The following is a 25,560-nucleotide window of genomic DNA, read 5'->3' on the forward strand; positions in this document are numbered from 1 at the left end:
CAGGTCATTAAGACCCATTACAACTATAGTTTCAGCCAGGAGCCTACTCTTGAATTCTTCTACTGTAATGAATGGGATCAGGCAAGTATGTCCAGTCTCATCTCTTATATTTACTCTCATTATTGAGACACTTGCTTCCAGAAATACAGCTAACCCGGATATTTCCAGTATTGTTATCGGCAGCTCTCAATATAAACTCTCCCTTTTTGCTGATGACGTCCTTCTCACCCTAGCTAAACTTTTGATCTTTCTTCTGAACCTCTTCCAATAACTACTTTATTTCTTAATTGGCAATTGTTCAGTTATAAGATTAATCACAATAAGTCTGAGATTCTGCCCTTACACATCCCAATGACCTTAAAAAAACTACTACACCTGAATGTTACCCTTTTCTCACTCCTCCCTCTTTCTTCCATCTTACTCATGAAGAGGAAACTAGCCCTGAAGTTATATACTAACTGCTCCTCTTAATTACGACATATAATAAAAGTGGTGGAATATATTAAGGGGGTGAGTTCTATTTAATCATGCAGTCCCTAAGAGATCTAATAATATTGGCTGATCTGAATATTTTGTATGTGCTCTATGTGTTAGTTATTATCACCTAAACTTCCCACCATAACAGGAGAAGACTTAATAGCCTAATCATATTATTCACCTCCTGAGCATCACATGAATGGGGTCATGAAAGAGCCAAAATAATCTGAATAATTAATCTGGGGGCTGGTATACTTTTTTTTAGCAAAACCATGTTACATACTGTGGCCCTGATTCATTACAGAATGCAACTGTGAATGCAATAGAGTTTACACACACAATTCAACTGCAATAGTATGCTAATCCACTGTGATTGCAATGCTACTGCTGCACTACATAAGGACACACACTTTACCTTACACACATCCATAATATTTAGCAAGACTGCAAAAACATGGGTGCAATCGAGTACCATCACAGTCTCATACACACTTGCACAAGGACAGACCTTAATCAGAATTTGCTAAATTCCACGCACGCTATCAGGCTAATTTTTGCACGCCCCTGCAAAGATATTCAAACCCATTGGCTTACCTGCATTTAGCTGTCCACCCCTTGTCACCACCCACAAATGGCACTTCCTTTCAATCACTCTGCGATGGGTCTGCGTAGTCACTGCAATCACAGTCCCAATCACAATGATTAGTTCGTGCACTGCAATGCATTCTCATGTGCAGAATGCAACAATCGGCCAATTGAGTGCATATTAGCAACTGCGTTCCTTGCTGATACAGGCCCTGTATACCTTAATGTTAAGAAATAGGTTACATTTAACAATAGCTTTCGTTCACAGGAATGGATTGGGTCCATAGGTCTGAAAAATTCACAGACCATATACTAGTACAGATTTCTTCTATTTTTTTAAACTATACTATAAAAATGTAAATTGTGATTTTCTACAACTGAAAATGTTTAAAATGTGAGGTATGACTTTAAAATAGCATTATTTTTATACAATAGTCTATATGGGGAATCCTATTAACATTGGCTAATTACCCATGCTCCTGAATTAATGGGGATTACCCCACATGTTAAGACCCAGAAGTGGACATTACATCACAGCTTCAGGAGCTGTAAGGAATAGTCTGTGAGGTAAGGCATCCTCTGGTGTTTAACTCATGGGGAAACCCATTGATTCCACACTTTATATGGAATCAAAAGGTTAGTATGCATTAACCCCTGATTTATTGTGCAAGGAAAAGGTTAATTCATTGAGTAGCTTGATCAATTAGCTGTCGCGCATATCCTGCAGCTAATTGAATTCTCCCTTATATGTTAGGACAAAATATTGAATGTCTTAATTAATTAGTTAACTAATTAATTGTGGCATCAGTCTATATTAACTATGTGTATTCCATAATTCAGGTGTAGACAACCTGTGGCATTTCAGCTGCTTTAGAACTATTCATCCCAAAATGCCTTGCCACATTTTTAGCATGCCCTAACAGCAAATCTGTGACAGGACATTGTAGGATGTACTGTACAGTATAGTTCGTCACAGCTGGAGTGCAACAGACTGCTTACTCCTGGTATAACTTCTAAGAAAATGTGACTACTTTTTATACTATAATAGCTGTGTGTTATTATTAACATCAATAACAATGCGAGTTCATTTTATAGATCCATGTTCCAATCTTGCTGAGAAGACTCAGAACCCCAAAGTTCAGGTGTGTTCGGTTTTCAGTAAATCTATACCGCTCATTTTAAAAAAGCATGAATTAAAATAAACCATATGTATTCCTTTAAAGTATTAATTATAATCTCTTAATACAACATTATATGTACTTAATTCTTAATTATTTAGGTTTAATTTGCATGATAGCTAGATGGAATGTTACTTTAAAATTAAACAAGCATTTTTTGCTGGTCATACAGTAACTGTAATGAAATATAAAAAATATAACTAGTACTATTGACTAAGATTTACACTATTCAGTTGCAATATGCTACTAACCCTTTACATAAAATTATACTTAAGAGAGTAAAAGCCTCAAAGGAAACTGCAGCCAATATTTATTTCATTATCAAAGTAGTCATACTGCAATGAATACATGATATAGTACTAGCATTGAAAACCAATTTCCTCTTGTCTATATTACAGAATAAAGCAATAAATTCCAAAGTGTATGTTTTTTTATTGAGAAAACATAAAAGGAACTGCAAACGTGGAATTAAATTCCTTAAATCAACTGGTTTAATGGACATGGAACTTATTAGTTAACTGTCATAGCGTCTGAAAAAAATATGCAGCTTACATCACTTTTCCATATAGACCAGTAAAAATGATGCTTGACATACAAAAAAATAATTATTATATTAATGGATGCCATAACAGCTATAGGATAATATTATTTCAAATAACATGACATTATTCTGAGCATTACAATTAAAATAATGAATATTCTTTTGTTGTACTAGATCTTTTTTTAGCTTTAATGCTGGTAACACATGACAAAAATATAGTATAATAATGCTATGTTTTTCTACAATAATTAGCCATTCACCTTAACATTTTCAATAGTAAATAATTGTATATGTTTACTATTTTTTCAACTATTTTTCTACTGTTAACAGTCAAAAATGCTATACTGATAATGTTACAATATATAAAATATGCATGTACTAATAGTGTACAACATGCAATCCTTTGTTTCAATGGATGGCAGATCTGATATATACTGTATATATATATATATATATATATATATATATATATATATATATATATACATGTTACACGTATATTTGAAAGTGAATACCAGATGGTACTGGTAGTACTTTTTTAAATATGTGAAATCATCAACATTTTAGAATTTATGTATGTGAATATATTTCTACAAGAACATATGAACTAGTCTAATTCTAGAAACATGTCAAAATAAAGAAAGATTGCTGACTGTAAGTAAATTAATGTAGTTTGGGTTGAAGCTTTGGTTGTAATGTGTGTATCTTCTCACAGTATATTTACTGTATGTAACACCCACCTTTCCCAAAGAGTGACAGCTGAAGCTGCTACAGGAGCCCTGGATTTCCCCCTTGTGCCTGCTGGAGGGCTGCACCAGTTAAGTCAGTTGGAGCTGTCCAGCAATCCTTACAGCTGAAGTTCTTAGTCTACCCATACTGTGAGTACAGTTACACTCCTGCATTTTACACTATGAAATCATTATGGAATGCTGTAGCAGATGACATTTTTTAGTACCCAATGTGTTAAGAGCTTAATTGGAGTGTAGGAGTATCTCCTTCATAAGAAAAGTACTGAGATGTTGGTGGTGACAAAACAGCATTTCTCACTGCAACAGCTGCACTTTATATACACTGACTTATCCTCTACTACAAATACCCTGCTAGTCAGTTTTGTCACATATGCACTAAGCCTTTCTTCTCTCTAAGATAAACTCAAAGTAGTAAGACTTTACTGGCTAGTAGTGCATGCTTAGTGGGAATCAGCAATAGACTGAGGGATAATCCTGGTTGGATTAGAAATACTGCAGTTAGTGACTTGTATTCTGTTTTTCTGCCAATCTTTGAAGTTTATTTTATGAAGCAGTCAAGTGTATTTAAAAATTGCATAAACTATTGCAACTTTGATAGAGGTAGATTGTAATGAGCTTATTCTTCACCTTATTTAATACAGAAGGACAACTGGAAAGCAAGCTACCAACAGACCCGTGTTTGCACCATTAAAGTGCAGTCATCAGCTAAGTTACAGAAGCATCACTTCTATTGATGTTAACAGCCTGCTTCCATTTTACCTCAGCTAAGTGTCTGTCACCTCACCTCTGGTAATGCTAACAGCCTGCTTCCATTTTACATCAGCTAAGTGTCTGTCACCTCACCTCTGTTAATGCTAATAGCCTGCTTCCATTTAGTCTCTGTTAAGTGACAGCAATTATTGTGCATGCTATTGCAACTAAATACCCATTGCCTTTACCCACAGCCATAAATACTGCCCCTCTTTTATTAGACTGCTGAGGCCAGTAAGCCATTTGTAGTGTTGATGAAAAAAAATTCATAAACCTATGTGACAAAAGAGGTCTTAGTTAAAGAGTGTACTGTCACTTTAGAAAGGACGATGTACAATAGTTACCTAATAATTTTAATATCTAGTGTTTAGAAAAGTGTGACATGATTTGTTTATTATAGGGTTATATCAACAAAATTATTTTTGCAGTAATAAATGTTTTATTGTTAAACTAACATGCAAACACATTGATATTTTGTCACTATTAAGAATTTGTTTCAGTTAAGTATTTATTATTTATGTGGAAGTATTAAATCAGTTCACCCTTACAGCAAAAGTGCAGAAGAAGCTCCATGTTTAATAAAGATTCATTTTTGTGTTGCACAGCGTGTAATACCGGTTGAATCTCCCATATCCAAAATGCTTGGGACCAGGAGTATTTTGGATAATGGAATATTCCATATTTTGTAATCTTTGCATACCATAATGAAATATCTTGGGAATGGGACTCAAATATACACACATAATGCATTTATGTGTTATATACAACTTATACACACAGCCTGCTGGTCATTTTATACAATATTTTCAATAATTTTGTGGCTCAAGCAAAGTTTGTGTATAGAAATGAAATTAATTTGTTTCATATACATCTTAAACACACAGCCTGAAGGTAATTTTATAGTATATTATGAATAATTTGTGCCTCAGACAAAGTTTGTGTACTTTGAACCATCAAAAATCAAAGGTTTCATTATCCCAGTCATGACAATATTCTTCTGTATTTCTGAATATACAGTATTTCAGAATATTTGGATATGGGAGACTCAACCTGTATATTTAAATTTATTGTGAAAATGTATTCTTGAGCCAATTTTAAGGTTGGAGGTTGTAAAGTATATTTAATGTTTCCGTGAGAGTTAAATTCAGTGTTGAATAAAGAAACGGTTTGTTTAGGAAAATTTATATTTATTTGTGCTTGGGTAAATGGTCTTTGCCTCTCTGGTAAATTACATAACATAAAGAAGACAACAGAGTAACAAATCTTGTGAGATTGTGAGATTTTCTTGTACTTGGTAAAACACCTGAAGGTTGCACAAATAAAACACCAGCTCGGGGTATAACATATATTACAAATCTGAGAATATAGTAAGAGTTCTGCAGGAGTTCAAATTTACAGAAACCAAGCGAGTGGGCATAATGGATTAACCTATGCATCCTCTTTGAATAGCAGTTACTGTACCTAACCAGCCTACACCAGTGACAATTAGCCAGCATCAGAAGGATAACTGATACTATACAATGATCTATATGCATTGTTTATCTCATTGAGTATATTATTTCAGCCACATATAATTTATGTTATTGGGTTAACTGAGCATAGTCAGTAGTTATGTTTCTATAACTTTCACATTTTAGTAAATGGGCAAATTTAATTAGTTATGGGATATGGGTACATCTCTCTAATTTAAATGTCTGGAATGGGAAAGCCCCAGAGCTAACTGAAAACCCACCATTGTGTGACACAGCTTTTGATAGAACACAATTCTAGTAGTAAAGTATCTTCCATCTTCCAAATATGTTTGTTACAAATGTGAGTTAATAATTATGAAGCTAGTGGTCTGAACCTGGATATGATTTCTAGAACCAGGCTAACCATGTTGTTCATCATTTTATTTATACAGTATCTGGACCTGTAGCAATAACAACAGGAATATGTATAGTAGAGACACAGTATAGAGAGAAGAATAAAAGTGTAACACTTACAGACTGTAGCTTAGATATACATAATATAGAGGTAAGGTACCTCATAGGAGGAAGTCTCCAAAAAAAGGTCCAAGCAGGCAGGGCCAAAGCTAGGGTTGTGCGGCTGGTGCCATCGCACAGGGCACCACAGGTCAGGGGGTACTGTTTGGGTCTGTCAAATTTCTGTTTATTATCATTCTCAATTATAACTTCCTCTTATTTCATCCCCAGCATCTCCAGGCCTCCCCTGTCTCTTCCCTGGCCCTTCCCCATGAGGCAATACCCCTTTTTTGGGTGCATCATGTCTCTTTGAAAAATGAGGGGGGCGCCAATGCTCTTTCAGGCACAGGGCACCAAAAAGTCTAGCTACGGCTCTGCAAGCAGGTGGTAGACATAGAGATGGAGAGTTGACAATATTCAGGAACAGGGTCAAGGCAGGCAGCAGACAGTAAAAGTGATCACTATCCAGGTAGAGTTAGCGGAGATGGTAAGGAGTGAGAAATCATCCAGGCACAAGGTCAATGTAGCTGACAGACAGAGAGAGTGGTCAGTATCCAGGTTCAGGGCCAGCAACACATCAAGCAGATAAACAGTAAGAGACAGGAGAACAGTATCAATACCTATAACAGCCAACCAGAGAAATTAATCTTCCTGCTATTTGGAAAAACAGAGCAGAATACAGAATAAACTTTCTTCAAAGATAAATGCAGTGCAATCATGAGATCTCCTCCACATTAATTATGGCTACAATGGAACCTTAGTTGAGAGGCTGGGATTGTGGTGGTGTAAAATATTCAAATTTGTTCTCCAAATGCCCATAGGACAACATTATCATACATCCATATGCAGTTTTGGCATTTGTACCCATTTAGGGTGAGAAGGCATTAATGGGGATGGAAGGTGCAATGAAATGCAATATGAGTACAGTAAGGCTATGTTCTCGTAATTCTGAATGAGGCATAGCTGCATGGAAAAGCAAATATACCTGTCAGTAGCTGTATCACTTGAGTGCCACAGAATCAATATAAATATAGATGGATGATACTGATGTTTGTCATCATTAGCTAGTACAGTAAGTTCTGATTGGTTAATTATAGATAACCCTCTGATTTGATAGTGCTTTTTTGATTATTTGTGCCTATATATTATGATTTTGCAGGCATATTTTAGAATACATTTTTTGACTTTTGTTCTTGCATGAGAAGGAAGTGTAAACCTGCTGTCTTATAAAGGTTTTTTATTTATATCAAAGCTAAAAGCAAATAGGTTTTTCATTTGTGTTGTGGTTAGGGCAATATGCAGACATTGATTGTCACTTAGAATATAAGTGTCCCACACAGAAGAGTGTAATATTTATATTCACTCAGCACTAGGGTCTCCATATACATTATTAACTCAGACTAGAAAATAACAAATATGCCACATCTCCACAGGACAATCAGGTGTAAAGTCTTATATATTCATATCACAAAATAGTGTTCAGAAGTCATACTGGCATAAATGTATGTATGCATTTAAACTGAGGATAGACTCATTAGATATGACAAGCCTAAATGCTAGCACATAAAGGTATAATAGGTTATAAAAAATCTTCCAGTCTTACATTGTCATGTTCATGTGCATTAGCAGGTACGGACTGGGGCTGCTGATCAGTAGTCCCCCATGTGCACATACCATAGCGTGTGCACTCACACAATGGGCATGGCCTTGTCACAAAAGGGGCATAGTTACACCTCACAGTGGGTGTCATGAGTCATGGGGGCCTGTCCTTGCAACATATCCCGGTATTTCAGTATCCTGGCTGAGCAGAGCGCCGGGCAATGGAGCTGCTCGGCAAGGGTTTAACACCGAACATGTCCATCTGGCCATCAGCCCTTCTGGAATTTGCCCGAAGTGCCAGATGGGCAGTCTGGCCCTGTGAATTTTGTGAAGTAAATCCTAACTTTATCTGTGCATTTATCTTATGAACCTTTTTGTATTTTTCTACCTTTTTTATGACATGTTTTATACTCATAGCATTTTGATTTTGTCATATTTAGTTCCATTTAGTAATGTTCTGTGTATGTGTTCTTAACTAGTAGGCAAGTTATAAATGCTCCATAAATGAAAAACAAGGGAAGGATTTTTTTTTGCTAACTCTGGTTAAGTTTTGATTTTAGTGGGATATAAGTCATTCGGAACTGAAGAAAATTAGCATGTTATTACAATAAGGATGATCTTAATACATTTCCACAGACATGCTTGGTTTGTTGTGATTAACAATTGAAATATCCCCAGCTCAGCATTTTGGAACATATACTTGATTTTTTCTAAACTGTTCTTATAGCATACATGCTGCCAACTAAGCATCAGAGTGTGTTAAAATAACAGTTTAAACAAATGCACAAATATTTATGTACAAATGCTGAGTCAGAGACATTTCCACTATTAATCACATCAAAACCAGCTGGTTTGTCTAAAAATCAATCAAATCCATGGGTTACTTCAGATTTTATTGAATGCTACTGATTTGTTGTTGGCTTGTGGAAAACATCTAAACTAAGTGGTGCTACTATTTGCTTGATTTGATTAAAAACAGACACCTACAGAATACATGCACTGAGAAAACAAGATTAGCTTTAACCTAATACCACTCTGCCCATTTATATTAAAACACCAAAAAGTTTCATAACTTATCTGAGCTTACAGCTTTCTAAAGCCTACCACTAAGTCAGATATTGCTTTGCATCTGCAGCAGTGGTTCTCAAACTTGCATTCATTACTCACTGACACATTTTAAAAGATCCACAGGTGGAGCAAATTATTTAACTTGTGATTCTGTGAGGATGTCTGGAAAACATGCACTGTTTGGGGTCCTGAGGACTGAGTTTGAGAACCTGTGATCTACAGCATAGTTTGTGGACTGTATAAATGCTTTTCTACCTGGGTATAACCATTTCCTTAATTTAGATGTACTGATTGAGTACACTCATACTCCCTCTTCCTCATATACTAAATAGTTTATGCTCAGTCAAGTATAATAGAATATTGGCTATAAATCCCAGTTGCTTAAACTAAAAAACCTACTGTATGTAGTTAGTGCCCCTACCCAAGCCTATTTCCTCCTTATTAAACCTTATTATGATGTCTAGTCAGATTCTTTGGGCATGAACAACTGCTAGAGAAAACAATACCATTGAAAATGTTGACAAAACAGTCATCTTAATCTACAGTTTTCTCTTTACTATTTATTTTATTTGACACCATGGAAACAACTTCTACCAAACATTACATTTATTCAGGACACCTCAATTGGCTGCACAGACACACTGTGATTGAAAAAGGCACATGAAATACCAATCACCACCACTTAGTACAGTATATCCAAGTGTTTCTTCTAATGAAGCTTTTCAATATTGCAAACATCCAAGCAGCAGGACTAAACCAACACCTGCATTTGAAAGAGTGTTATTGGCCATGCTAAAGCTGTTTGACCAATCATATAATATTCAAATTTAATAATAATTTTCATGCATGCATTGTTTTATAGGTAAAAGGAAAAATCATACATGTTAATTCTATCTAAAAACAAAATATCACTCGTACTAGATATCACAAAGTAAGTTTACACCTGTGAAACTTCCATAATTGCTTCCTCATTCCAATGCATTTTATGAGAAGGTATAATTTGTAATATTATCTTTAATTACTACTAGTAGTCTGTCATAATTTACAGACTTTATTTACTGAGCTGATTGCTAAGTGCTACATTCACTCCATAATGTATTTTAGTATATGCTTGCATGTTTTTTGTGCCAGTTTTATCTGCTATATTCCAGTGTATAACACTGCATGGCCCTTGTACCTGTAATAATCCTGCAATAGACTCTAATTCATTATTACGCCTACTTATCCTGCACAGACTGTGCGGTTTAATAAAGCCTTAAGTTAATTTACTTCTGTAATGTTTGAGTGTTTTTAGCAAAACACACACACACACACACACACACACACATGGAAAATCCCAGTGAACCCTGACAACAGCCAATTCACTACAACCTTTTAAAGTCATTATGTGGTTTTGGGCATTTTAAAGGAGGTTGTGATCTCAAAATAGCATGTGGTATGTTAAAAACAAGGAAAAGCAGTAGAAAGTGTTCATCATTTTTGGTCAGTTTGCACTGATTTGTCAGGTGCATTTGTTTGCAACTTCCATGACGAAAATAGATAACATTGGGGTTTTTAGATTTCCAAAACCAATGTACATCATTGGTGGAAATTCAATAGGCAGCCAAAAATTATGTTAAATATATTCTGTATTGTTAGACTCTAAGGGGTAAATTTACTAAGAATCAAGATTGGTCAAGATGTCAATCTTTGGTGATGTTAGGGTTGATTTTCAACTCAAATTTACAACAGGTAAATTCGGGTGAGATAGAGAGAGACTTTTCTCTTCTCACTCGTAAAACTCGGGGGGGGGGGGAGATAGCTAACTCAAATCAACACACCATCGGGCAAATTGGAAGTAGAGTACTCTTCACCTAAAATAAACATCTCTCAAATTTGCAAAGAATCGGGATGACAAGCTCATGTGAGATGACAGCAAACGCTCCACCTCCTGAGCTGTGTTAGCCTGAAACATACACAAATCATTGTGATATGTGTATGTTTATGCCTTTAATTAGTTAAAATTGGGTAAAAAAAAATTTTTTTAAATGACGTGGGGGCCCCCCTCAAAAAAAAATTACCAGCCCCAGACTTGTCTGCCTGTCCTGGTACCTAAAATTATGGGGAACAAAACGAGTTGGGTTCCACCATAATTTAGGTACCAGCACCAGGCTGCAGGGCCAGTCCTGGTTTTAAATGTAGGGGGGGTGGGAATTGTGTAGTGGTACCCCTATATTTAAAACCAGCACCAGACCAAACTGACCAGGCTGTAATGCCACAGTCTGGAGACCCTATTATCGAGTCTCCAGGGCCAAAGCATTCTCACCCCAAGCCGGTCAGGCCAAGCTGGTGATCTCAGGGGAGGTGGGGACCCCCTAAAAAGAGGTCCTCTCTCATGAAACCCCAGGCTTGGTCTGAAGCCCAGGGCTCTTCCCCACACCCCTGTAGCAGTGGGTACAAGGGTAATAATGTGTAAAATTAAAGAAAACTTTTGTATTTAATAGTGGAGCTACAGGAGCCAGTATGCCTGCCCTTTGGCACTTGTGAAACTACAAGTGCCAGCAGGCAGCTGGTACCCATACTGCCACTGTAAAATAAATAGTTAAATAAAGACATGACACACACATCTTAGATAGTACAAGTTTAATACACACATACCTCAATCACACATACTTACCTTTACCAGCCAGTCTATCCACTTGTCCCAAGTTGTAATATGTGTGCATGGCCATGCAAACAAGATCCTGTACTCACCTACATCCTTGCACTGATCTCCATAGCATCCATGATCTTGTTAAATTAAAAAAAGACTTACCCGAACCAAGCCGAACAGATGTAAATATATGCTGTTACATATACTTACACCTCATGAAATGGCAGATGACTGAAATCATCTGAAATTTCTCTCAGGCTGCTAACCAATCAGCGTCACTTTACATGTAGCAGCCGCCCATTGCCTGGGACACACATGGATTGGCTGGTTATGCTTTTGGAGGGGGGACCCTATGTCATTTTTTTAGGAATTACAAAGGTTTCTATATGTGCCTCCCACTTTTTAAGGGGCCAAAAGTAATGGGACTATCAACTCAAAAGCTATTTAATGGACAGGTGTGGGCTATACCCTCTTTATTTCATTATCAATTAAGCAGGTAAAATGTCTGGAGTTGATTCTAGGTGTGACATTTGCATTTGGAATCAGTTGCTATCAACTCTCAATATGAGATCCAAAGAGCTGTCACTATCAGTGAAGCAAGCCATCATTAGGTTGAAAAATCAAAACAAACCCATCAGAGAGATAGCAAAAACATTAGGTGTGGCCAAATCAACTGTTTGGAACATTCTTAAAAATAAAGAATGCACTGGAGAGCTCAGCAACACCAAAAGACCCAGAAGACCATGGAAAACAACTGTGGTGGATGACAGAAGAATTATTTCCCTGGTGAAGATAAACCCCTTCACAATAGTTGGCCAAATCAAGAACACTCTCCACGAGGTAGGTGTATATGTGTCAAAGTCAAGAATCAAGAGAAGACTTCACAAGAGAGAATATAGAGGGTTCACCACAAGATGTAAACCATTGGTGAGCCACAAAAACAGGAAGACCAGATTAGAGTTTGCCAAACAACATCTAAAAAAGCCATTACAGTTCTGGAACAACATCCTATGGACAGATGAGACAAAGATCAACTTGTACTAGAGTGATGGGAAGAGAAGAGTATGGAGAAGGAAAGGAACTGCTCATGATCCAAAACATACCACCTCATCAGTGAAGCATGGTGGTAGTAGTGTCATGGCAGGGGCATGTATGGATGCCAATGAAACTGGTTCCCTTGTATTTATTGATGATGTGACTGCTGACAAAAGCAGCAGAATGAATTCTGAAGTGTTTCGGGCAATATTATATGCTCATATTCAGTCAAATGCTTCAGAACTCATTGGACGGCGCTTCACAGTACAGATGGACAATGACCCAAAGCATACTGCAAAAGCAACCAAAGAGTCTTTTAAGTCTAAAAAGTGAAATGTTATGCAATGGCCAAGTCAATCCCCTGACCTGAATCCGATTGAGCATGCATTTCATTTGATGAAGACAAAACTGAAGGGAAAATGCCCCAAGAACAAGCAGGAACTGAAGACATTTGCAGTAGGTGCCTGGCAGAGCATCACCAGGGATGAAACACAGTGTCTGGTGATGTCTATGCATTCCAGACTACAGGCTGTAATTGCCTGCAAAGGATTTGCAACAAAGTATTAAAAAGTGAAAGTTAGATTTAGGATTGTTTAGTTTGTCCCATTACTTTTGGGCCCTTAAAAAGTGGGAGGCACATATAGAAACTGCTGTAATTCCTACACCGTTCACCTGATTTGGATGTAATTACCTTCAAATTAAATCTGAAAGTCTGTAGTTAAAGCACATCTTGTTTGTTTAATTTCAAAGCCATTGTGGTGGTGAATAGAGGCCAAAATATGAAAATTCTGTCAATGTCCCAATATTTATGCACCTGACTGTATGTATGTATATATATAAATAATAAGGATGCATATTATCTCTAATATAGTTACTCGGGGGTTAAAATAACTGCACAATTCTTCTGCATAAACAATTTCTATTAAAATATATTGATATTCTGTAATACAAACAAATTCTGGGAAAACAATTGTCTAAAAGCCACAATATTCAGTGACCACACAACAAATGTAGTCACATGTACTACAAAAGAATAGTTGATCCTTATCTACCATTCAATATTAATATCACATTACATATTTACTCAAATTGAGATATATAATGTGAATAATAACAGTAGAAAAAAGTATCCAAGTGCTGTGCCTATTCTAATTTCACCTGTGTGCCGACGCAGTGGACAAAGTAAGAACGAGTACAGGAGGCTGTGGAGGATGAGTGGGACTCTTGTAATCAGGGATTTAAGCATAACAACCTGTTGCAGCAAACATCACAGTATCTGAATCTAAATCTGCTTATAATTTAAAATTAACACTTATGTATTAGATAATATCAGATAGATCTTTAAATTTAACTATATTATTTAGCTATAACAAAAAGACAAGAAGTAGCTAAACTAAAACAAGAATATAGAACTTTGTGAAAAAAATGCTTATTTAAAATACACATAAAAACAAGGGTTAAATTGAACATCTACTGTTTATAACTAACTTTTTTAAAACTAATTTTTTAACATGTGGTTTTTACTTATTCTATCTAGAGGATAATGTTTTAAATTTGTTGGAGAAAACAGGTTTTCTCTTTTGTAACATTTTCTGTCATCTATCTACATTATCTGCCTTTCTTCAACCCAAAACTGTCTGTTATAATTTACTATAAGCAGTATTTGTGATCTCAAAAACAGGAATACATTGAGTTTAAGTTAAGGGAAAAATACAACATAGATTTGTAAGGGATTTATCTTCATTATCTTTCCTTTTTTGTCAACTTTCATTTGTTTAAAATGTGCACATTAACCAAAATGCCTCTTGTAGAAATCCCAGTCTGATATAATTATTGTGAATTATAAGGAATGTTAATGTGCAAGTCATCACTAGAATGCTAACTACAGTTTATGGTTATGTTCTAGACTTGGTTATGCAAGTTAATTCATAAGATTTTTGGATATGTACATTTTTAATAATAAGAATGATATGATGGAGAATATGAATTTTTGGGGATAAAAGGAACATCTGAAGCTGAATTATATAGTTGACTTATTGAGATGTATACAGTATATGTACTGTTCAAAATATATACTGTATATAATAAATACCTGGAGTTTAGTGGTAGTTTATTCTTGTATTCCTGTGTTTTGACTTTAAATTGATCAGCCATAACAGACAGAGTATTGCCTACAGATTTTATACTGAAAGGTAGTGAACAGAAAAAAATATGTACATGTAAATCAAGACATATGTTACTTATAAAAGATAGGCACATTAAATCCTTGCATTTTTCAACTTTGTGTATAATTCATATACAAGCCTGGTGCTTTCCAAAATTTTAAGAAAGCTTGCAGAATTAAAGTTTAATTCTGCTTTTGTGGACTTTTTCTTTACTTAAAATAAGACTATAAAAAGACTATATAGGTAACATATATGTCTCTATCTGACTTGCTTCATTGAAATGAAAAACCCTCTACTAGAGGAAAACTAACATTGAAAGAACAAATGTAGTTTTATAATGTCTGGTTATTGCAAGCAGACATGGAAAATTGATTGTCCATACAGCATTATCATCTATCTGCATTGCTGGTTTTGGAAACCCTCAATGTGAATAGCATTCTAGCCTACATTGTTCTCCTACTAAAGAAATAGGGGTCAGTAATTTTAACATATTACTGTATGGTACATTTTGTTAAATAATGCTACTAACCAACAATGTACTTTAAGTTAGAAATGGACATACATTTTCAAATTACAAACAAATAATTTTATTTTAAAAATGAACATGAACTTTTAAGTATTCTTGTATATCTTGCAAATGATCATGTCTGAAACATTTTACGTGTGTCTGTGGATGTATAGTTTCTTTTAGAAATCTAAAGATAAAATGACATGTTATGTAGATATATACACAATTATAGATTTCATTTTGGCATAAGACATGTCACTTTAAAGAAAATAACTAGTTGTAGACATAAAAAATCTGGATTTGTATTAAGTATTCATCATTTACACCAAAATTTCAAAAGCAATTGAAAAAAACATCTACTTTATTGGATCGGATCACTGTGAGTGACAGCATATTTCCCACATGACCTTTGAGTCTTGACAGAAAATATTATGAAATGAATCCACAACTGATATTTTTAGGTGACATTTCCCATTCTAAATGTGTAGACTTCTATGTGTTTCATCTCAATGTCTACCTTATGTATTTGTTGTAGAATTGCACCAATTTGGATAAAATGAAAATATAAACACATTCTGTGTCAATATTACAATGAATAATAATATCAAATTGTCTATAATAAATGGCTTTTTAAATAGAGAAGGCAAAAGCTCTTGACGCAATTTGGATAATATTTATAGAATTATCTCATAGGGTTAACAAAGTCTGATTTTCACGTGCCCTTTATGAGACTTGAATATCAAGGTGACAAAATCAAAATATAAAAAGCTATCTTCTAAATTCAGAGTATAAAACAAATTGCATATAATACATTTGTAGTTGTTACATGACATCATGTCCCATTAATTGTACAGGATATTTTTTAATATATACTATTTAATATACGTTGTAACTAATTAATTTAAAAGTAGTTAATACTGAGGCAATATCATGACAATTACACATATTTAAATTAATTATGTAAAGTTAATAGGATTTAATCTAATTTGAATGAGTTATTTTTTAAATTAAACAATATTTTTTTACATCCACTACAGTGTATATACAAATAAACAGTAGGCTCACTAAAATAAAAGGCCATCTTTTTATGTATTCTTAAATAAGTTTTATTTTCGTTCTTTAGAATTTTTGAAATGTAGGGCCTGATTCTCATGTGGATTATAAAAATGCAAATGCAGCAGGAGGTGTCTGTAAGAAATTGGTCCCTCCTGCATGCATCTGCCTTCTGAGTTCAGCATCCATAGATGCTGCTTTGGATCACCACTGCAACCATCATGATGTCTTCTGCCCTCAGTCAGTCTGCATAAGTTGAAGTTTACTCAACCTGGCCATCTTATACCATCTGATATCTGACAGAAAATTGTATAATGGGTGCCCAGCTTAAGTCTTACTGCAAATAGCAAATCACAGTTACAACTAATAATCAAGCAGTGCTTTACCTTCCACTAATTAATACCCCACCTCCAATCACCTATACATGACAGGCAGGGATGAAATAGGGCACAAATGTGCACTGTGCCTGTCCCGCTCCCTTAGTGCATGATGTCATGATGTCAAACAAAGGGGAGGGGATCCGGCAGCAACCACGAGTGCAGCGCTGAAAGTGCATCCAGAAGATGACTGGTTTGCTGCACAGACTGCAGTGTTCCCATCTGGAGAATCCACAGGGTGCTCCAGATAGCACTGCACAATTGATCCTTGCTGCATGCATCCATTACAGGCAACCTGCTAGCCAGAAGCAAGGGTTGTGGGGTGATGATGGTGCCACCCACATAGCCTTTGTGCTCTGTAAACCCTCACTGGTCACACAACTCTAGTTAGGACACTGATGACAGGTGTTCTTGTCACATGAGAATTCCTTCTTCTCACCAGTGGCAAGAACTGCTGACCTAGGTGGCTAACTTACTTTAACACAAACAACATCATCCTCTTGAATATTTCCAACTAGTTCTTGTCCAAAATGTTCATCAACCTCATTCTTGTCAGATTAACAATTATCCCTCTCATCTGGCTGTGCTTCCAAAGTAGCATACTCAATTTATATGTCTAAACTATCATAATTATTACTCTTACTACTACTACTACTACTACTACTACTACTACTACTACTACTACTACTACTACTACTACTACTACTATTTTCTTTATGCACTGATGAGCCTGTTTTAGAAGTGACACATATAGAATTAGAGTGAGAAGGTGGTTCATGCAACATTACAGAAGTTACATGACAAATTGTGGCCCTGGCTTTTGTAGGTAATCAAGTGCATGAAAGAGCAGTAGCCTCACTACCATTCAGAAATAAAGGCCTTTCCTTTCCACTGATTGTGGTGTATGTCATGTTAGCAATTTTAAGTTTTTGGAAGCAACTTTTCCCTTCATAATTAGAGGTGATGTTGTCTTTAAGATTTTTAAATACTATTTAGATTTGAGTTATCTTTCCTTCCTCTTGACCTCCTTTAAAAGTAAATGTTGAAGTACTATGACTGGCAGCATTACTGTTAGGTGGCTTTTCTTCTATCCTCTGATTAAATATTGATTTTAAATTTAACACCAGGACAGAAAAAATGCTAGCTACAGTACTGTAGTTGAACTTAAATGCCACCACACCAAGTGAATGTACAATGAGATAGCAAATTGAGGGACTGTAATTTTTTTGACACCAAAAATTAGACTTTTCCACTTTAATTATTTTGGGGGTGCAGCTAACAGGGACATGACAATAATCAGAGTAAGTACAGTAATATGCTTTGCGTCTCCTAGGCACACTATTTTTGAAGTATTATTAAAATTGAATGATGAAAGACTGCAGATTGTTTTTGACATCAAAAAAAAGTTTTTTTTTTCAATGTTAATATTTTTTGAGGTGAGGGTAAATCGAACATGGCAACACCCAAAGTACAGTATTATATGCTGTCTCTCCAAGACACATAATTTTAAATATGTTTTAAATTAAATTATAAAAGACTGACTGCAATTTTTTTTATACCAGAATAAAATTGTCTTTTTAAACTGTATTAATTTTTTGGGGGTGCAGCTAACAGGGATATGACAACAAGCACATTATGTACAGTAATATGCAATGCATCTCCAAGAGACAAACTTTTAATATACTATTTAAACAAAATTATAAAAGACTGTAGATAAAAAAATAATGTTTTTTTGCAATTATTCTTTTTTTTATAACAGTAAAACAGGTCTTCTTTGGGGTGTAGCTCACTCAGACACAACACAGTATACTACTTTTTAGGCAAACAATCTTGAAATCACACTGCCTCTGCCCTCATATACAAATGGTAATATAAATTATACTGTATACTCCAGTGTAGATAAATATACTTTTGAAAAAACAAGTGCAAGAAGTCACTTTACCAAACTACTGCCTGTTTGCAGTTTTGGATTACAGGTGCTACTATGTCTGACAAGCAAACACATATTAGCCTGTTTGGAGTGTACTGGATTACAGTTGCTAGCTAATGTGTCTGACAAACAAACACACATACATACACAGTGACAAAGATGCCTGCAATTAGGGCCAGACTGTGTCACACTACCTAAGTGGAATCAACATGGAACAATTCAGTCCAAGGTAAGGAGAGGATGATGGTAGGGGTAACCCTTGCAGGAGGGTTTTTGATGCAGCCTCTGGGCTGTGATGTAGTCTTAAGGACTGGTAATAGAAGCAGCCCTAGGACTTTGTAGCAGCCATGAAGGCTGGAGGAGGATGCAGCCACTGTGCTTTGTGCAGCCTTGAGGGCTGGTAGCAGCCACAGCCTTTTGGCTGTGAAGCAGCGTTTAGTGCTTTTGGAGGATGTAGCTGGGCTGTGTTGTAGCCTTGAAGGCTGGTAGCAGATGCAACCTCTGGGCTGTGTAGCATCCTTGTAGGCTGGTGGAAGAGGCAACCACTGGGCTATATAGCAGTCTTGAGGGCTGATGGAAGATGCAGCCACTGGGCTGAGAAGCAGCCTTGAAGGCTGGAGGAGGATGCAGCCACTGAGCTGTGTAGCAGCCTTGAAGGCTGGTAGCAGCCACAGTATTTTGGCTGTGAAGCAGCCTTGAGGGCTGTTGGAGGATGTAGCTGGGCTGTGTTGTAGCATTGAGGGCTGGTAGCAGATGCAACCTCTTGGCTGTGTAGCATCCTTGTAGGCAGGTGGAAGATGTAGCCACTGGGCTATGTAGCAGTCTTGAGGGCTGATGGAAGATGCAGCCACTGGGCTGAGAAAAAGCCTTGAGTGCTGGAAATGGATACAGACTTTGGGCAGTTTAATAGCCTTGAGAGCTGATGGAAGATGCAGTCACTGGGCTGAGTAGCAGCCTTGAGGGCTGGAAACAGAAGTAGCTGGATTGCATCGGCAAAGACGCAGAAGTGCAACTTGTGCCGCTGAGATGACAAAAGCAGCTAATGACACTGGGGTGTTATTAGTGCCGCCGAGATAACACAGGCAGCAAAGTAATTGGTGAAGCACACTGGAGATTCTGGGTTAGGGCCTGTGCCACCGGGATGACACAAGCGATGGATGTTGCTGGAGTGCGACTTGTACCGCCAAGTTGACACAAGCAGTGGATGTCACTGGAGTGTGACCTGTGCCACAGAGATGACACAAGCTGCAGGACACTGGAGTGTGAGTTGTGCTGCTGAGTTGACACAAGCAGTGGATGTCACTAGTGCAACTTGTGTTGCCGAGATGACACAGGTGGCAGGCTGCTGGAGTATGACTTGTGCCGCTGAGTTAACACAAGCAGTTTATGTTCCTGGGGTGAGACCTGTGCCACCGAGATGACACAAGCGGCAGGACACTGGAGACAGACTGGCTGAAGTTCAGGACACTTGACCAACATGATGCAGACACCGGAACTGGAAACACATGGAACTCTATCACCAGCACTCAGAAACGCTAAAGCAGGACAGAAAAAGGAGGATACACCAATCCCACTCCAGCAGAGATGACATACTACCTAAATGGAGGAATATGCAAGAAGTGCCGATGGCCCCATGGGCCGCCATCATGGTAACACAAACTAGACATACAGAGAGCTTAATCACTTAAAACCTGCCCCCTAGTGTATGAGGCCAGGAAGCAATGGGTGGGTCACTGCTCTGCGCTGTTCTAAGCATCAAGTGGGAAGAGGAGGCTCACTGTGCAGCCTGACCCTCTCTGACATGCATCAGCCACTGCAGAGAACAGACAGCACAGCAGGCAGAAGAAGTAGCAGAGTGTGAGGAGACTGAAGCAAGAGGTGATTAAGTGCACTATTGGTAAATATAGTTTGTACAGTGGCCAGTTCCAGCAATGCAGGGGTTAATCTGCTGCTGCACGGGGCAGTGGAGAGACTGAGGGAGATTTTCACCTCCCTCTCCCTGGTCAAGGCACTGGGGAGTCTCTATAGAGCTCCTCCCTACCTGACTATCACTACACAGGCTACTGTTCTGCCTCTAGAAGCAGCAGTAATATAAATGACCTGGACAGAGAAAGTAAGGTGCTGATTTTAACTTGATTTCCCCAGTAGCTGCTCCCAATGCAGATGGAAATGGAGAGGTACAGCATGCACAGTCATTAGCCTTCATGTATACAGAATCAGACCCCCTTATCCCAGTCTGTCACCAGGAGGGATGCTGTCACCACCTACAGAACAGCACCAGGTACTTGGAGCCTTCTTCCTTCAGTATGTATGATGTGCACCTTCTCACTGACTCCATTTTCCTCTGACCAGCTGCATGACATTACTTAGACAGGTACTGATTGGCTGTGATCTGTGTCAGTCTGGCTAAAGAGTATCATACATATTACATGCAGCTAAAAATGTACAAATCACATCCTGCCCCCAAGTCTGTGTGTAAAGCTCCTACACCACCACCCTGACCCCTCTCTACCCACCACTACCACTCTGCACTCTCTGCACATATCTGCTTCTATTTCTCTGTACTACTGCCTATACCCCTCCATACTGCCACTATTTATCCACACTACCCATTAACTAATTCTAACCTCACACTGCCTCTCTATACTACCCCCTGACCCCTCCATGCCAGCAACTACCTCTCTGCACTACCATCCTGACTCCTCCATGCCCACCACTACCTCTTTGCACTACCCTCCTGACTGCTCCATGCCCACCACTACCTCTCTGCACTACCCTCCTGACTCCTCCATTCCCACCACAACCTCTCTGCACTACCTTCCTGACACCTCCATGCCCACCACTACCTCTCAGCACTACCATCCTGACTCCTCCATGCCCACCACTACCTCTCTGCACTACCATCCTGATTCCTCCATGCCCACCACTACCTCTCTGCACTACCCTCCTGACTCCTCCATTCCCACCAGCACCTCTCTGCACTACCATCCTGACTCCTCCATGCCCACCACTATCTATCTACACTACCCACCTAACCCCTCCATTTCTGCCTCAGTCTCTCTGCACTACTGCCCTGATCCCTCCATACTGTCCCTGCCACTAGATAACCTCACCACCACCTGACTCCTCCATACCTGCCTTTGCCTCCCTGCACTACCCTCCTGACCCCTCCATACCCTAAACTACACCTTGGCACTATGGCCCTGATTCAGAGCCGCTCGCTCTGAATCAGGGCCCATGAGCATGCAAAATGATGGTCGTGATGGTCTTGACCGCAAGGCCAGGAGTGATTTTGGCTCTATCAGATGGTAGGCGTTCCCTTGGGAATGCCTCCGTCTGGCAGGCACGGCCCCGGCACGCCCACCAAAGGGGGCGTGCTGTCAGTCACCATCGACAGCATGCCCCCTTTGATGAGACACTCCGAGCGAAGGAAAGTCCTTCGCTCATCGGGTCTCGCGCATGCGCACGACGGAGCTCCCTCCGTCGTGCGCATGCGCAGTGGGGAACATCGACCCACTTGCGAGCGTACTGACACTCGCGAGTGGGTCTGAATGACCCCCTACATCACTTAGCCTCTCCCCATGAGACTACAATCCATTTCTGGGGTGGGCATGCACTACTGCTCTCCTTGGTGATCAGTCCTACAGTATATTATTTACAATAACAGAAATGATAGAGGTGGGCAGAACACCAAGCGTTATACACTTCACCAGCAACATCCCATTTGTGTGCAGCTATTTTCTGCATGGAGTCCACAGCAGGTGGGCCTGTGTGCTTTAAATGCCAGGCCCAATTTTTGGTCCCAGTCCGGCCCTGCCTGCAATCATCCTTCCCACCTACTCCATCTACAAACTACAACTCTTTATAATCAAATGGTATCTCATGGCATTCTAATGGCATAATTTTAAGAACAACTACAGTCAATACCCTCTTTATTAACTCTCCTGTGTGAAATGGTGCCTTATCAGAATGGAGGGACTCTTATACAATTCAAAACATGCGAGTTCCAAGATCTCAGAGAAAATGAAGTTTGCCTCATTTTGAGATCCAAACTTGATGGGATGGACTTCTACTTGGAAACCCCAAGTTCAGGTTTGTTCCGTTTTCAGTAACACCAAACCACTCATCTTATATTTGTGAGTCACAAGTAATTGGATAGCATGAATGGGAATATATGAAAGCTAACAATGTTTTAATTGTTGTAAAATAACAAAAACATTAAAAATGGATATTTAATAATGTTCCTCTTCTCAAATGATACATGTTTTGTCAAAAACCTGACTTCTTTAAATATATTTAAAATTTGTTCTGTTGGTAATATCTCAAAACTCAAATAATGAGTTTGTAAATTATCTGTCAAAGACAGATAGATATACATTAGATGAGTATGTAATACTACTTTAATTTTATGTATTGGAAATTACATACAATTAAATTTATTACGAACATAGTGTCTGCCTTTCTATATGACTTTAGAGATCAATAAATTGTATTTAAAATAAATATGCTTAATATGGTTAAGTATTGCAAGCTTTTTTATAATACTTGTACACAACCAGAACATTGAAATACTGTAAGTGATGTGGCTCAAAGATATTGATATTTATTTACTTGAAATAAACATATTTTGTACCATTTTGCATGCATGCTCAAAATGTCTGGCTATTCAGTAGAATATGGTAGTGTTTATGCTTCACAGAGATGATGTCCCAATCTTAGTAAAATCTACACTTCTGTTAAATGTCTAAGCAAAATATTATTTAGAACTAATATGTACAATTACCTATACCAAAATTAATGTGAACTACAGATGTACTACTATTAACAGATTACCTTAAATAGGCTTATTTGCTACAGGTGGACTGCAAAGTTAGACCTATACAGTATGTCACATTATCCTCCTTTCAGTGGTTATTATATGTGCAACAAAGTTTTATGATATGAATGAAAGTAACTCTGTGTGGTTTGGAGAAGGGTTGTAGGTAGTTACAATGTAAATGAGTAGTTTGACTACTACTGTATAAAAGACAGAAATGAATTATAAAAGCTCCTTATAAGATCTGATTGCTAAAACCATAATTACTGTATAAGTAACTATCTTCTTCAACAAGATATTCTAACTAACTAGCTAGGTACAGTATGTCCACACCCAGAGTAATACTCAGTGTTACCTTTGTTGGAAGTATGAGTAAGTGATGGCGCTTGTTAGCATTGTTTGTCATATTGGCTTTTTTAAAGCATAAAATATGTAATTGCTCAGTTTTATGTACAATGAATATCAGAGCATTTAACTATCCTTGACTGGCATTATCCTTAGTACTTTAACTTCCTTAATTCAACTTGCACCACACACATTTTTCTATATTGATCCTGACTAAATTACTTCCTTCTAGGTACCACTTATGCGCTCAAATGTAATAGGCTCCAAATTCCAGTGCAACTTGCTGATATAGTAACTAGATTTAAAGTGCCAACTAATTTCAAGGCAAACCAACCTGATTTTGCCTTGAAATTAATTGCCATTTTAAATAAAATGGCTATATCACTGTAATTACACAGGGACCAGGAAATTAGAGCCTATAACATTTGAGCTTTAGGCTTATTTCTTAACTTCAATCCTTAACTGTGATTCTGTATACTTTTATATGTTATAATAACATGTTTTGCTAATAAGTGCCATGGTAATTGATACATCATGTAATTTTTATGTGGATATCGGGAATTACATTTTTTTTAATCTTAATAGGGATTATGAGTGTTTCCTGATTGGTTCATTGATAAGGGGATAAATTGAGCTTCCTGTGCTGTCCAGACTACATCCTAAAGGACAGATGTCCAAAACGCGTTGATGGTGGGGGACTGCACATTTGGCTGATGGATTGTTTCCTTTTGTGACCAGTTCCATCTGAGCATTTACTTCTTGCTGTCCCGGGCTATAGTAAGGTGTTTTTGCTAGCGGTCTATAAGGCTATCCATTTACCATCCAGTGACTCTTTTGTTTTGCTGCTTTTATATATGCTATTTTTATGGAATAAATGTTGTTTTATGAAGAAGAATAAAAAGAGTGTTTGTTTGAGCATATAAATAACCAGGAATATTCTTATTGATCCACCAAAGAAACCATTATGTGAATGTTGCAAGTGTGTTTGAGGTGAGTTTTGTTCCATAAGACAAGTATATAAGCGAATAACTGATGAACCAACTGAATATAAGATTAATGCATAAAAAAACCTTTCAAGGAAGGCGGGTTAAGGCCACGGGCAGATTGGGAATTTAAAGTGGCCCTGGAAAAAAATGTGGAAGAGGCCCTATGTGCGCGTACCTTAGGCGCGTGCCCGGAAAAGTGGATGTGGCCTATTTACAAGGGGTGTGGTCTAATGAGAAATGCCATTCCCACAAGTGACTCCCCCCATTATTTCATGCTAGGGGCATGCCCACAGCTCCAGGAGATGATAGCCATGCCCCCAAACCCTCTCTCCAGCACAGCGAGCAGGTGAATGAGTATTTTCTTACCTATATGATCTCTCTGCAGCGGAGAACCTCTGAAGAAATTGATCCTTCTTGGACAGGCAGTTTCTTGAGTCAGTGATCACTATTCATGCTGAGATCACATGGTCCAGAAGCCACCTGTTTGTGTAGCAATAAAGCCAATGTCATCATCAAGCAACAGAGGTTTAACCAGATAGTACATAGTAACATATGTTTTGGGGCAGGACAAAATGGGAGTTTCCTATATTGAACAATTTAATATTAATAAAATATATTTGCTCATTTGGTACCATTTGCATTAGAATATGGTTTCAATAGAATTGTTATCTTACTGAAGATTACTGTGCCCCAGTGTTTTCTTCTAATAGTACCAGTGGTCCTACCATCCTCTATGTGTGTGTCCAGCATCATCACCTTGGTGTGTCTCCAGCCTATCCCCTTATTTGTTTCTTCAGCACTA

The sequence above is a fragment of the Taudactylus pleione genome, unplaced genomic scaffold (genome assembly GCF_031769625.1).
Source record: "Taudactylus pleione unplaced genomic scaffold, aTauple2 ptg000005l, whole genome shotgun sequence".
NCBI lineage: Eukaryota > Metazoa > Chordata > Amphibia > Anura > Myobatrachidae > Taudactylus > Taudactylus pleione.